Genomic DNA, 12929 nt, shown 5'->3' on the forward strand with positions numbered 1-12929 from the left:
AAAAAAAAAAAAAAAAAAAAAAAACTTTATCAATGCAAGGATTTTAGATCTATTTAATGCTTTCAATCTTTTTTGTTCGTGCTTAAATTCTCTCCCTTGAGTCAGAGTAAATATATTCAAGTTTTCTGCTATACATTTTCTAAAAATTAATAAACAATTCTTTGTTTAGGTTTGCGGCAAATTTGAGCAGAAAGTACAGAGTTCCCATAGCCCTCTGTCCCCACCCATGCACAGCTTCCCCTGCTGTCAACATTCCACACCTCAGTGGTGCATTTGTTATAATTGATAAATCTACATGGACACATCATTGTCATCCAAAATACATAGTTCACATGAGGCTTCACTCTTGGTGCTTTACATTCTGTGGGTTTGGACAAATGTGTAATGACATAGACCACATTATAGTATACAGAGTGGTTTCACTGTCCTAAAAACCCACTGTGCTCTGCCTATTCATCTTTCTCCCCTCTGACCTCTGTCCTCCACAAATCTTTTCACTGTCTGCATAGTTTCATCTTTTCTAGAATGTCACATAGTTGGAATCATGCAGTGTGTAGACTTTTCAGATTGGCTTCTTTCACTCGGTAATATACATTGAAGTTTCCTCTAAGTATTTTCTACGTATTTTCAAGGTATGTGTATTAGTGAGGGATCTCTAGAGAGAGAACCAACAGGATACATAGATGACAGATAGATAGATAGATAGATAGATAGATAGATAGATAGATAGATAGACAGACAGAAGGTTGACAGCTAGATGGATGGATAAATGAATAGATAAGAGGGGATTTATTTGGAGAATTGACTCATGTGATTATGGAGGCTTAGAAGTACCATGATAAGCCATCCGCAAGTTGGACAACCAGGAATGTCAACAGTGTGGTTCAGTCCAAGTCTAAAAGCCTCCAAACCAGGGAAGATGAGGGTGTGACTCTCAGTCTGAGGCAGAGGGCCTGAGAACCTGGGGGCTGCTGGGACAAGTCTTGGAGTCTAAAGACCAGAGAAGACTGGAGTTCTGGGCTCAGGGCCAGGAAAAGAAGGGTGCTCCGGCTCCAAAAATGAAAGAGTGAAATTGCCTTCCCTCTATCATTTTATCCTATCTGGGTCCCCACGAAAGTGGACGGTGCCCACCCACATGAGGGAGGCTCTTTCCCACTCTGTTCAAGGACTCACATGCCAATTTTCTCCAGAAACATCCTCACAGACACACCCAGAAATAGTGCTTTACCAGCTGTCTAGATTAACTTTATCCAGTCAAGTTGACACCAAAAATTAACCATCACAGCATGATAGCTCATTTGTTTCTAATGCTGAATGATATTCCATTGTCTGGATAGACCCCAGTTTGTTTATCTATTTACATACTGATGGATATTTTGGTTGCTTACAAGTTTGGGCCAATGTGAAAAAAATGCAGCTATAAATATCTGTGTACCCATTTTTATGTGTAAGTAAATTTGCAGTTTATTTGGGTAACCTGCTATTTTTTTACACCCCACAGTAGTTTTTGATGGCTTCCAGGTAGTCCTAGGCTCATCGTGCATATTTCCCTTCCCAAATCCACAGTGAGAATCTCTCTAATCATCTTTGGTTCTGTGCAACATGAAATGAGCAGGAAACACAAACTGTGATGTCATCTCATGGCACAGTTAGACTGTCTCTCAAAATTGGCCATCAGGCCTTCTGCTATGTTCTATTCTTTCTCTTGAGCATATTATTTCTTTTCTCAAATGTATAAATTTAAATGTTTAATTTTTAGAAAAAGCAATTCAAACACACAAAAAATGACATTTCTAGTTGCCTTATGAATATTCCTAGCTCATTTTGGTCAAAATAAGATCAACATTCTGCTTTTCAATTCTTTCATGTGTCTTATTTTTATTAACTCCAAACTGTCTATTACGTGGATTCAAATCACTGTGAGTCTTCCTAGTTTATCCACCTTCATTGATGTCTATTACTTACAGAGTAAGTGCAACTGCTTAGCCTAAACCTTAAGTATTTGTCTACAACCTTAATTTATACTCCTTCTTTTGTAACATAAAAGCATAAATAAACTCTGTGATTCCTGGCAAAACAGATTCAAGCACTGAATACTTTGTGCCTCAAATGTAAACAACGTGATCGGGAAATATGACCAGGCATTAAAAAACTATTTGAAAATTGTCAGTGTTCCCTTTCCACAATAAAGTGATTTTTAATGTCATTTTATTTTTATAGTACCTTTGAATCTGGAAGAACAACATATAAAACCTTAATAAATGTTAATCATTTTATACATTAAAAATGAGTTAGATATTAAGATTTGCTTGGGCAATGTGGGTGTTTCCGTGGACTATTTAGCTAAGAGTAGTAAAGGTATTTTTGACTAAAATGTGTGATCTTATTACTTGAGTGCCACACTTCATTTTATATGTAATAGGCACAGTTTAAGGTTATGCAATTCAGTAGGTCAAATTTTACTTACTCATATAAGATTCTGCATCCATAATACTTAGAGCCTTGTCTTTTCTGCAACAACAACAAAAATATGTGGGTAACATGTTAATACCAGTTCTTTGGTTGCATATCAGGATCATCTTGTATAGCTTTTAGAAATGTAGTCTGGGGGCAGTGGCTCACACATGTAATGCCTGCATTTGGGAGGCTGAAGCCTGAAAATCGCTTGAACCTAGGAGACGGAGGTTATAGTCAGCGAAGATTGTGCCCCTGCACTGTAGCTTGGGTGACAGAGTGAGACTCTGTCCAAAAAAAAGAAAAGAAAAGGAAAGAAAAGGAAAGGAAAGGAAAGGAAAGGAAAGGAAGGGAAAGGAAAGGAAAGGAAAGAGAGAAAGAGAGAAAGAGAGAAAGAGAGAAAGAAAGAAAGAAAGAGAAGGAAAGGAAGGAAGGAAGGAAGGAAGGGAGGGAAAGAAAGAAAGAAAGAAAGAAAGAAAGAAAGAAAGAGAGAGAGAGAGAAAGAAAGAAAGAGAAAGAAAGAAAGAAAGAAAGAAAGAAAGAAAGAAAGAAAGAAAGAAAGAAAGAAAGAAGGAAAGAAAGAAAAAGATGCATAGCTGGCATAGCTGGGCCTTACTCTACAGCTACTGGATTTGATTCCCCATGGGTGGTGACAAATAATCTGTTTTAAAAAAAAATTCTAAGTACTCTAGTTTTCACAGAACACTTGAAATTAAGATTTTTGAGGCAACAATTTGATATATTAAGTAGAGAAGTAATATTTTGAACATAACACAGTATCATTTCTAATTTATGGTCAAAACTTGAGGCCCAATAATCACAAAAGTAACCAAACTGTTTATCACAATGTGGTTGGAAATAAGGAAAAATGTGGAAATTACCTCAGTGTCAAACTAAAAGTGATTCATTAAATGCATACTGTTCAGTGAGCTACTCAAATGCAATATAGCCATTATATGACAATTTAGATCTAAATGCACTGACACATAAAATATCTACTGTATACATTCTGTGTGAAAAAGAAAATGCTAAGTAAAAATGTGCACCATAGAATATACATACATGTATTTTTTCTTTTTCTTGTTTCAAAGTAAAATATATATATGTATATATAACATATATGTATTTTCTTGTATATACATAAAAAATTTAAGTCTAGGAATATATACCGTATCGGTAATGTGTATTTTTGTCTGAGTGGTAGGATTATGTGATTGTTCTTCACAATTTACTTATTTCTGGATCTCTTTTGTAGTAACTGTTTTTGTTGTTGTTGTTGTCATTTACTTAATGTTTTCATTTAAAAATCCACAGCCTATTAGCAAAATAATAATGAAATAATTGACATCAATGCAATATGAAGAAAGGTAAGAGAAAAGTTTCTGGGGAAACTAGAGACTCTGTTGTCAGAGAGCACAAAGCTGATAAAATGTCTAGTACTTCCAAATTGCCACTGTTAGAAGGCTGAGGTTACCCTGAGAGAATCACGGTACTTGGAGCACTGCTTTAGTACTCAATAGTACCTCGTTTACCTGCTTCCTGGTGCAAAGACCACATGTTGCCATCAGTTCATACACAGTCACCTCTGGCTTTGCCATGATCCTGAACACCACCAGCAAGCCCAGAGGATGCACGGGAAGTAAATACCAACTAAGTTGAGTGATCTAGAGTGTAGAAGAAAGGGGAGGAAAACCACCACTAAGCAAACTTCCCTTGGGAGGAACTAGTAGAAGTAACCAAATCACAGAAGTAATTCGACTGTATTAATGTTTACCATATGCTTAATTATGACCATCTCAATGAACATAAACATTCATATAGGTCCATTTCAAATGTCTAATTTCATCTTTAACGTCATTGTTTCATTTTTGGCAGATCGGTGACCTGGGCTCCTTATGTGCCTGAAAGAGTTTGAATTTCCTGTTAACTCCAAATCAATAGTATTTTCAACAAGAAATGTGCAATTGAGTTCAAGTGCTGTTTAAGTGTAGCTAGGGTTTCCACAGCAGACACTTGCAGTGAACAGAGTTACGGAGCAGCAAAAGTACAGATCTAATTGGAGAAAGAGAAAAAAATGCATTGTATTTTGCTTCAATTATAAAATGCCATCCTCTCAAAGGTGGTTCTAAATTACAAAGGACTTTGATTTCTCGGTAGATTCTGGGTAGAGAAGACTTCCCTTCATATTGAGGCATTAATGATGCCTTTTAGCCTGGGAAGCAATATGACTGGAGTTGTACTTTGAGAAAATTAATCAGGTTTGGTTGCAGAATGAAAGAGAAAATGAAGTCAAGAGATTGGTTTAGAGGCTCTAGCAGAAACTTAGTCATATATCAAAGTGATCAAATATCAAGAAAAACAATTCTGAACTGCAAAACTTGTATAAAGTAATTTTCAGTGATTTTTTTTCATGGTTATGATAAAAGAACTGGATTGGCAGAAACCTTTACCCTGAATCAAGAGTTAATTTGTCTTCGAGCTCATCTTAACGACATCAGAACATAGGGAGCAAACGATGGGGTGACTGCCTCAGTGCTTGATTTTTAACAGTTTTGAAGAGAATAGTTACATTTCTTCTCCTAGTAAGAAATAATAAATACATTAAAAGAAACGAATTCCCTGTCCCTTTGTACACCGGTCTATTTCTTCAAAACATTAAATACTATTGATGAGAGATCACCTTTTATAATTTGTGTTCATTACAGTTCTCTTGTCAGGAAATGCAAATGAAATGTAGTATACACTAACAACTTTTACAGAAAGACTAAATAATCCTAAGAGAATCATGTTTTCAAATTCGAATGTTAATAATTATGTTGTACCTTATGGTTTCGATATACATGTATGTGGTGGGATGAGACATGCTCTTAGTTTTTCATTTCATTTATTCATTTTGCAGTTTACATTATTGTCCCCTTTGAAGTAAAATGTAGTAAGATGTTCTCAAATTTTACTGAGGGTTGACAGATGGCCAAGGAAAATGTTTCTTTTTATTTTTTCATCAAAATACAACTTGCATTTTAATTAACCTTCATATTCTAATAAGAACTCTTTCAGAATGCAGTCAGAAAGGGCAAATAAGTCTCTTTCATAGAAATGATAAAAATTTCCTTTAACAGACAAAGAGATCGATGGGAAAGCCATGTTTTTGCATTTGTCGCAGCTGCCGATAAACCAAGAATAAATCAAATGGGACAAGGGAGGAGCCATTTTACATATAATTCCTGGTAAGATTATCTATTTCAGCCTCCCTCTCTTCCCTTCCTCTATGGAATTTTGCACTCCCTTACTGCTTTTAATGTTACTGTCCTATTGCATATGTATTTTTACCATGCAATAACTCATATTTATTTTAAAGAACACTAGACTTGAAGTCAGTGGGTCACAAGGAATAAGGGGGTTTGGATGTGAGACCTTCTAAATATAATGTAAAGCTTATTATGATCTTTATGGTGGGTAGAGAGATGGAGGATAATAGGAAAGAAGTATTTGAACTACATTGCTGAAAGTAGCAAAAATATCAATCATTCATATATGGAAATTTGAGTAATACATTAACTACATGGTAAATTACTTGGGAAGTTTACATAGCTCACATTTTATTATACCTTCTCTATCCGATGCCGTTGAATACATGTGATGGGCCCAACAAGTTAAATAACCCAGTGAAATGTGAACATGCTCCTTGGTATTGAACTTAAATTTAGTGAAGGTCACCACTTCCAATAACATTGGAACACATATATTCTGTTGTTGCTGCCCATTAATAATTTATTTTTTCCCGTACAATGAAGTATGAAGATATCAAAATAGGTTTCATAAATGTCCTATGAACTGTTATTTCAAAGCACACAAACTATGTAAATTGGAAGTAGTAATTATATCTTCTACAACTAAATTCCTGTGTCCTACATTATCAATTCAATGGAACATTGTTTAGAACTCAAAAAGAAAATAAATAATCATGTTGTTTAATATTGGACATTCTAAACTTTATCTGAATAAAAGAGTGAAACAGCAAATGCTAATATTTTATCTTATTAAAAGCTAATTAAGAAATCCCTACTGAAAACTTTACATCTAAATGCCTGGTTCTTTGGAGAGACATCTGAATCAGGCTGAATTAAGAAACGAAGCATAATATTTATAGCCCTAAGAACTATGCAATGGCTCTTAAATTTGTGATTAACAGAAAATATAATAATTCTCTAAGGGGAAGAAATCATTCAAAACCAATTTTCAATTCCCCAAACATGTTATTTTTTAAAGACCCAATGAGCCATGTTGAATATTCAACTTAATTAATAATTATCACAAAGTGTACTGCTATGATGCATTCTGAGATAATTCAAAGAGGAGTTTTACCTGGCAGATGGAATAAAATTTCCATTCATTTAACTCCTAGATGTGTAAACAACATTATTAAGTCAATTTATCAAATGAATAAATACTATCATGTGTGACAGTGTGGTTAATGGAGAAATTAAATATAAAGAGTAAAATTATGCTTTAAACATGGAAATTGCATTCCCTTTGGACTGGTGTAATTGTAGCCTGGTGGTCAAGAAATACAAATCTAGAAAGAGAATGACAGAGGCTTTAACTCCATTGCTTCAGATTTTGACTTTTGGTTGTCTCAATTTATATAATATTCTGTTGCCTATCACATAACACATCGCTGTAGCTATTGTTTTTGATAGTTTTGTCTTTTAGGCTTCATACTAGTTATAAGTGGATTGCACATTACAATTGCAGTGTTGAAGTATTCTGGCGTTGTCTTCATTTTACTTATGAGTTTCATACCTTTGAATGTTTTCTTTTTTCATGTTAGTGTCTTTTTCTTTCAGAGTGAAGCACTTCCTTTAGTATTTCTTATGTGATTGGTCAGGTGGTGGTGAATTATTATAACTTTTGTTTGGAAAACTTTTAACTATGTTTTCAGTTTAGAAATATATTTCTCAGTTTGAGGATTTCCATTTGATTTTTTAATTATTTCAATCTCTTCATTAAATATCTCTGATACATTTCTGAATCACTTTTTTGTATTATCTTGGAGATCACTGCGTTTCTTTAAAATTACTCTTTTGAATTACATGATACATGATACATGATACACGATACACGAGAGAACTCATGTATCACTGTCTCTTTATGGTGGTCACTGGTTCCTTGCCCTGTCCATTTGGGGAGGTCATGTTCCCTGTTTGCTGTTGTTTCTTATGGATACATGCCTGTATCTTTTCATCGTAGGATTATTTACTCTAGTCTGTGGATTATTTGGGGTTTTATTGGCTGTGTTTGCTTAGAGAATCTTCATAATTTACCTATTAAACTTATACTTTTTTTTACCAGTGCCTTTGTTTCAGCAGTAGATGATGCTTAAAGCCCAAGTTTGCCTCAGCTCTAGCAAGTGATCAGAGAGCACTGCGGGACCAGAATGGGGGAGGTCCCCAAGGGGATATCCCAGTGGAGTGGAAGGCCTAGCAAGGGGTTTGTGCCCAGAGGACCATGGCACATACCTCCTGTAGAGTGTTGCTGCTGAACAGCCACTCTGATTTGGTGTCTCCTTTGGCTGAGTGACAGAGCAGAGTTTCCAGAACTGTGGATGGTGGTTGCACCTCCCTCTTTGTCTCTAGATATGTCTCCTCTCAGGCACTCAGAATATTTCCATGGGTGGAGACATCATCAGGTCTCCCTACCAAAGAACCCAAAACGCTGAGGATGCTGGTTGTTACCGTATCTCACTTTTTGCAGCATAGAAACCATGAGTTGCAGGAAATTTTCTGCATGCTTGGTGCCAGGCAGATTGGGGTGAGAGGTGTCAGGGTATAAAATTTGGATTATCTTACTGTTTGCCGGGTGATTTTATTTCTCTGTGACCTTGGGAATTAACTTATATTTGAGTTATGGGATATTATTGGTGAGGACCTCCTCACCAATATACCTCAGTGCCGTATATTTGGCTTTGGTTTTCTGGGGTAGGGGACAGTGAAGCCAGCTTTTCATGTCACCACTTCAGAACTGGAAGTCTATATTGTATTCTTTATATAGACATATGATAAGAACATTTCTAATATTTAATATCTATGTTTTCCCAATCGGACACTAATTTTGTGTTAATGTTGGTATTTACAATGTAATGACACATGTCTATCAGAATTCTAATTACTTTATACTATTTAATGCTCATAATAATTATATGTTATAAGTAGTGATATTATCTCCATATTACTAAGAAAAATGAAACATATGATATTTAACTGTCTACAGTTAAGTTGTCTACAGATTATCTACATAGCTAATAATTATGCAAGTTGGGATTTAATCCCAGGCTACAAGTCTCCATAATGTATATCCTTAATCACTGTGACGCTTGGGTTAATAAATGGCCCTGCTTCTTTATAGTCATCACTGTTTGACACATGGCTTAATCCAGCCTGATAATCGCCCACTGCAGTGGTTTCAAATCTATGATTTGAATATCCTATTAAAACAATGTGTAAAAGTAAACTTATTTCAGACAGCATTATTTGAATTACTAAACCTAATTTACTATTCACTAGTCTAAAATCATCTGTAAAATATTTTATTAACCTTTATAATAGTTATTTCCATTAGGATATGACAAGCATCTCTAATCCCATTATGTATATTATGAACTAAAGAACAAGAAACTTGAGCTATTGTCTATATTTTTAGAGACCAGGTGTTAAAGGAGGATTTAGAAGCAAATATTCTAAGCGACATTTCCATGATTAGCCTGAAATCCTGCACTGCCTCCTGTACTTATCAAAAATATTTCTATTACCCTAAGACTTTAGAACCTAGCATAGGATTTATTGATCTGCCTTTTCTAATTCTAGTCCTGCAATAATTTTCTCTTTAACCATATTCTTTAGTCACTTGGCTTTGTCTCCTTTTATGTTTCAGAGCCTTATGAATTCCTTCCTTAGCAAAAAGCCTTTTTTCCAACCCATCTTAAATCCCAGGCAAAGCTTTCCTTTTCAATATTTATTGTTGCTTCCTTGAGGGACACTGTCTTTGAAGACCTTTTCCAACTGCTTTGGTGTGTCTTTGAAGAAATCTTACATCTCAAACATTTTAAAGATCTACAGATTTTTTTATTTTGCTGGCAATGTATTATGTAATCCTCATACTGTCTCTTAAATGGGAAAAATGCCAGCAACACTGAACTTGCCAAAGTAATACTGAAAGTTCCATTTTACACATTTCTCATTCTATTCGCTTTTTACTTTTTTCCTTACAGACACCTAAGGTACAAGTGCAACAAGACTTCTTAAATTTTTCCACAATTTTATCCAAAACCCAAGAAATATTTTCACCATGGTTGTGTGCAATCACACATCCGCATTTATTATAAGGATCTGTGGCTGGGCACATTGGATCATGCCTGTAATCCCAGTACTTTGGGAGGTCAAGGCGGGCAAATCACTTGAGGTCAGGAGTTTGAGACCAGCCTGGCCAACATGGTGAAACTCCGTCTCTACTAAAAATACAAACATTAGCCAGGCGCAGTGGTGCCTGACTGTAATCCCAGCTATTGGGAGACTGAGACAGGAGAATCGCTTGAACCCAGGAGGCAGAGGTTGCAACGAGCTGAGATTGCACCACTGCACTCCAGCCTGGGGGACAGAGCAAGACTCCATCTAAAAAAAATAAAATAAAATAAAATAAAGTAAATATTTATGTATTGATGTGTTTATTCATTTATTAATTTGCAAACATTCTCCAGCCCCTAACCTGCTATTTATTAGGCAATTTGATAACAGGCATGAAATCTATGGTACCTTCTTTAAATCCATCATCTATTAAGAAAGATACATATGTAAATAAATGAAATAATGGGCAATATGTTTTGAGTATGCAAATAAAGGTGCAGATATAAGGATCAATTATATTTAGAAATGCAGGAATGGCCCATAAAATATTTCAAAATAGTTCATAGCAAAACCAAGTCTTATCATAGACAGCTACCACAGGGAGAGCCACGAGATTAAAAATGAGTATGATACAGTTGAGAAGTTGCTAGTGAGTCAAAGGGTGAGATTAAGTTCAACAATGGAGCAAAGCACAAGACAAGAGCAGATCTTCAAGGGCTTTCTGTCTGATGTAAAAATTTGGACTCCACTTGAAAACCTAAGCAGGAATGAGTCATGATTTTTCTGGAATCACAAAAAATTCGAACAATTGAGTATGTATTATCAAAGAATGCTCAGTATTTCATTTAGTCTAATAAAGTGATTAGTTCCAGTATCAGTTGTATCTAATTGAGTTTAAAATGACAAGCAACAGAGACTAGGTAAAATTGGAATGTCCAAAGGTTAATTGTCAAAATAATATAGATCCGTCTAGACTTAGAGTAAACAAATTAAATGCACTAAACACAAGTGACCTTCTAAAAGGTATTTTCTGCAGGAGTCACCTGAATACAATAAAGAATTCATGGTCTTTAGAGTCAGAAAAACCTTGTTCTCATTCTGCCTCCACCAGTTGGTTGAGTATGACCATGGCAGATGACTTAGCTAATTGAGTCTTGGTCTGTTCATCTAGTATTCTGAAGGAAAATAATTACACTATTGGTCTTCATTGTGGGTAAAATAATTGACATATATGAAGCACTTGTACATTGCGTGCTTAATAAAATTTCACTTCATATTGCCTTCTTACAAAACTTGGATCATTTCCCTTTGTTTCACTGACAGGATGGGAAAGGAAATATTACTACAGAGAGAAAATTCCCTATAAACTTTTACTCATCCTAATAAAACCTTTCAATGACTCTCTATTGCATATATGGTGAGAACTGTTTCTGCTGCATTTCTTATATCATTGCTTCAATACAGAAAATTATTACCCATTATTAAAGATGAAGTTCAGTTGTATCATAACCCAGAAAGTCATCCTTGATACCCAAGGCTGAAGAAAGCATCCTCTTATTCACCCATAGCACCTTCTGTCTCTACCATATCCCCTCGTTGTGTTATATCAAAAACGTCCTTTATCTGTGTTTATTCTGCACAATAAGCTCTGCGTAGCAAGTAGCAGTCTTTATTCTGTTCCCCAGAGAATTCTGAGTATGCAGTACAGGGACTATCATTGTATAGACTCCTTAAATACTCTTGAATAAAACAGTATCTTTAATTCTTTACAAAGGTAGAAATTTATAAAGAACAAATAACAGATTTACATATTTTTCATTGATAACCAATGTTACATATTTTCAAGATAAAATTATTTTCATTCAGTTGTTTAAAGTTAATTTGCATGCTTTAAACTATGTTTAAAATCTATGGCCCGGGCGCGGTGGCTCAAGCCTGTAATCCAGCACTTTGGGAGGGCCAAGACCGGGCGATCACGAGGTCAGGAGATCGAGACCATCCTGGCTAATCACGGTGAAACCCCGTCTCTAACTAAAAAATACAAAAAAACTAAAGCCGGGCGGGTGGCGGGCACCTGTGGTCCCAGCTACCTCGGGAGGCTGAGGCAGGGAGAAAGGCGTAAACACCGGGAGGCGGAGCTTGCAGTGACTGAGATCCGGCCACTGCCACTCCAGCCCTGGGCGACAGAGCGGAAGACTCCATCTCAAAAAAAAAAAAAAAAAAAAAAAAACTATAAGTGAAATTATTATTTGTCAGGACTTTTATGTCCAGCATTATGGCAGACAAGATAGCCTGAAAATTCTTTCTAGTAAGAAACACCTAAAATACTAAAATGTGTGTATGTGCACGCGCACACACATGCACACACACACACACACACACACACACACATATCTATACATCTATACCTGTCTGGGAAAAAAAGTAAGAAAATCCTAAGAACACTTGCCCATAAAAAAAAATGTCTAAATCATGACTCCAGAGATGTATACCTGCACTAAAGCTTACATCTGTTTAATATAATGCTGATGAGCTTCTGTGGCTTAAAGCTTTCATTTCAATGGGGTAGAAACAAAGTCTAGCTAGGGAGCCTCAACAGGGATCCCCGCATGGGGTTAATAAGTCTGTCAGAAAGGGAATTAGAGAACAAGCAATCAAACAAACCCCAGGCACTTCAAAGATGGATAGTGTGAAACCAATTGCTATAGTCTGAACGTTCGTGTTCCCTTAAAATTTTTATTTTTATAAATCATCCAGTCTATTTTGTTACAGTAGCCCAAACAGATGAAGACACCTACATCTCAAATACAGTTTTGGGGTGTAGAGGCAGAGGTAACTGTTTGGGAGAGTCAGTCTTATCTTCAAGTAGATTTTTCAGAGAAATAAACATGACCGGGATTTATAAAAGCAAGCAAATATACAAAACTTCAGTGTTATTGAGTAAATTTGGGAAGTAGTTATGGTTGCTTATGTAGTGATTTGTAAGATGAAGGTAAAGGCCACTTAGACCTGTCTGAGAAGCCGTATAGGTAGATATTTATTCTGGTTGCTGCGTGAAGAATAGGTTAGAATGGA

The 12929-nt window shown here is 35.7% G+C and overlaps 1 long non-coding RNA gene across 1 annotated transcript in view; it reads left to right on the forward strand.

Moving 5' to 3' along the window:
* LOC108516952 (uncharacterized) overlaps positions 1-5128 on the forward strand; it is an 18732-nt gene extending 13604 nt beyond the window's left edge. Inside the window, exon 2 of the long non-coding RNA XR_001881956.1 lies at positions 4330-5128. This is a non-coding gene — a long non-coding RNA (uncharacterized LOC108516952). The remainder of the gene's footprint in view (positions 1-4329) is intronic.
* Positions 5129-12929: the final 7801 nt, after the last annotated feature.

This window comes from Rhinopithecus bieti, unplaced genomic scaffold (assembly GCF_001698545.2).
Source record: "Rhinopithecus bieti isolate Rb0 unplaced genomic scaffold, ASM169854v2 scaffold_39125, whole genome shotgun sequence".
In the NCBI taxonomy this organism is placed as follows: domain Eukaryota; kingdom Metazoa; phylum Chordata; class Mammalia; order Primates; family Cercopithecidae; genus Rhinopithecus; species Rhinopithecus bieti.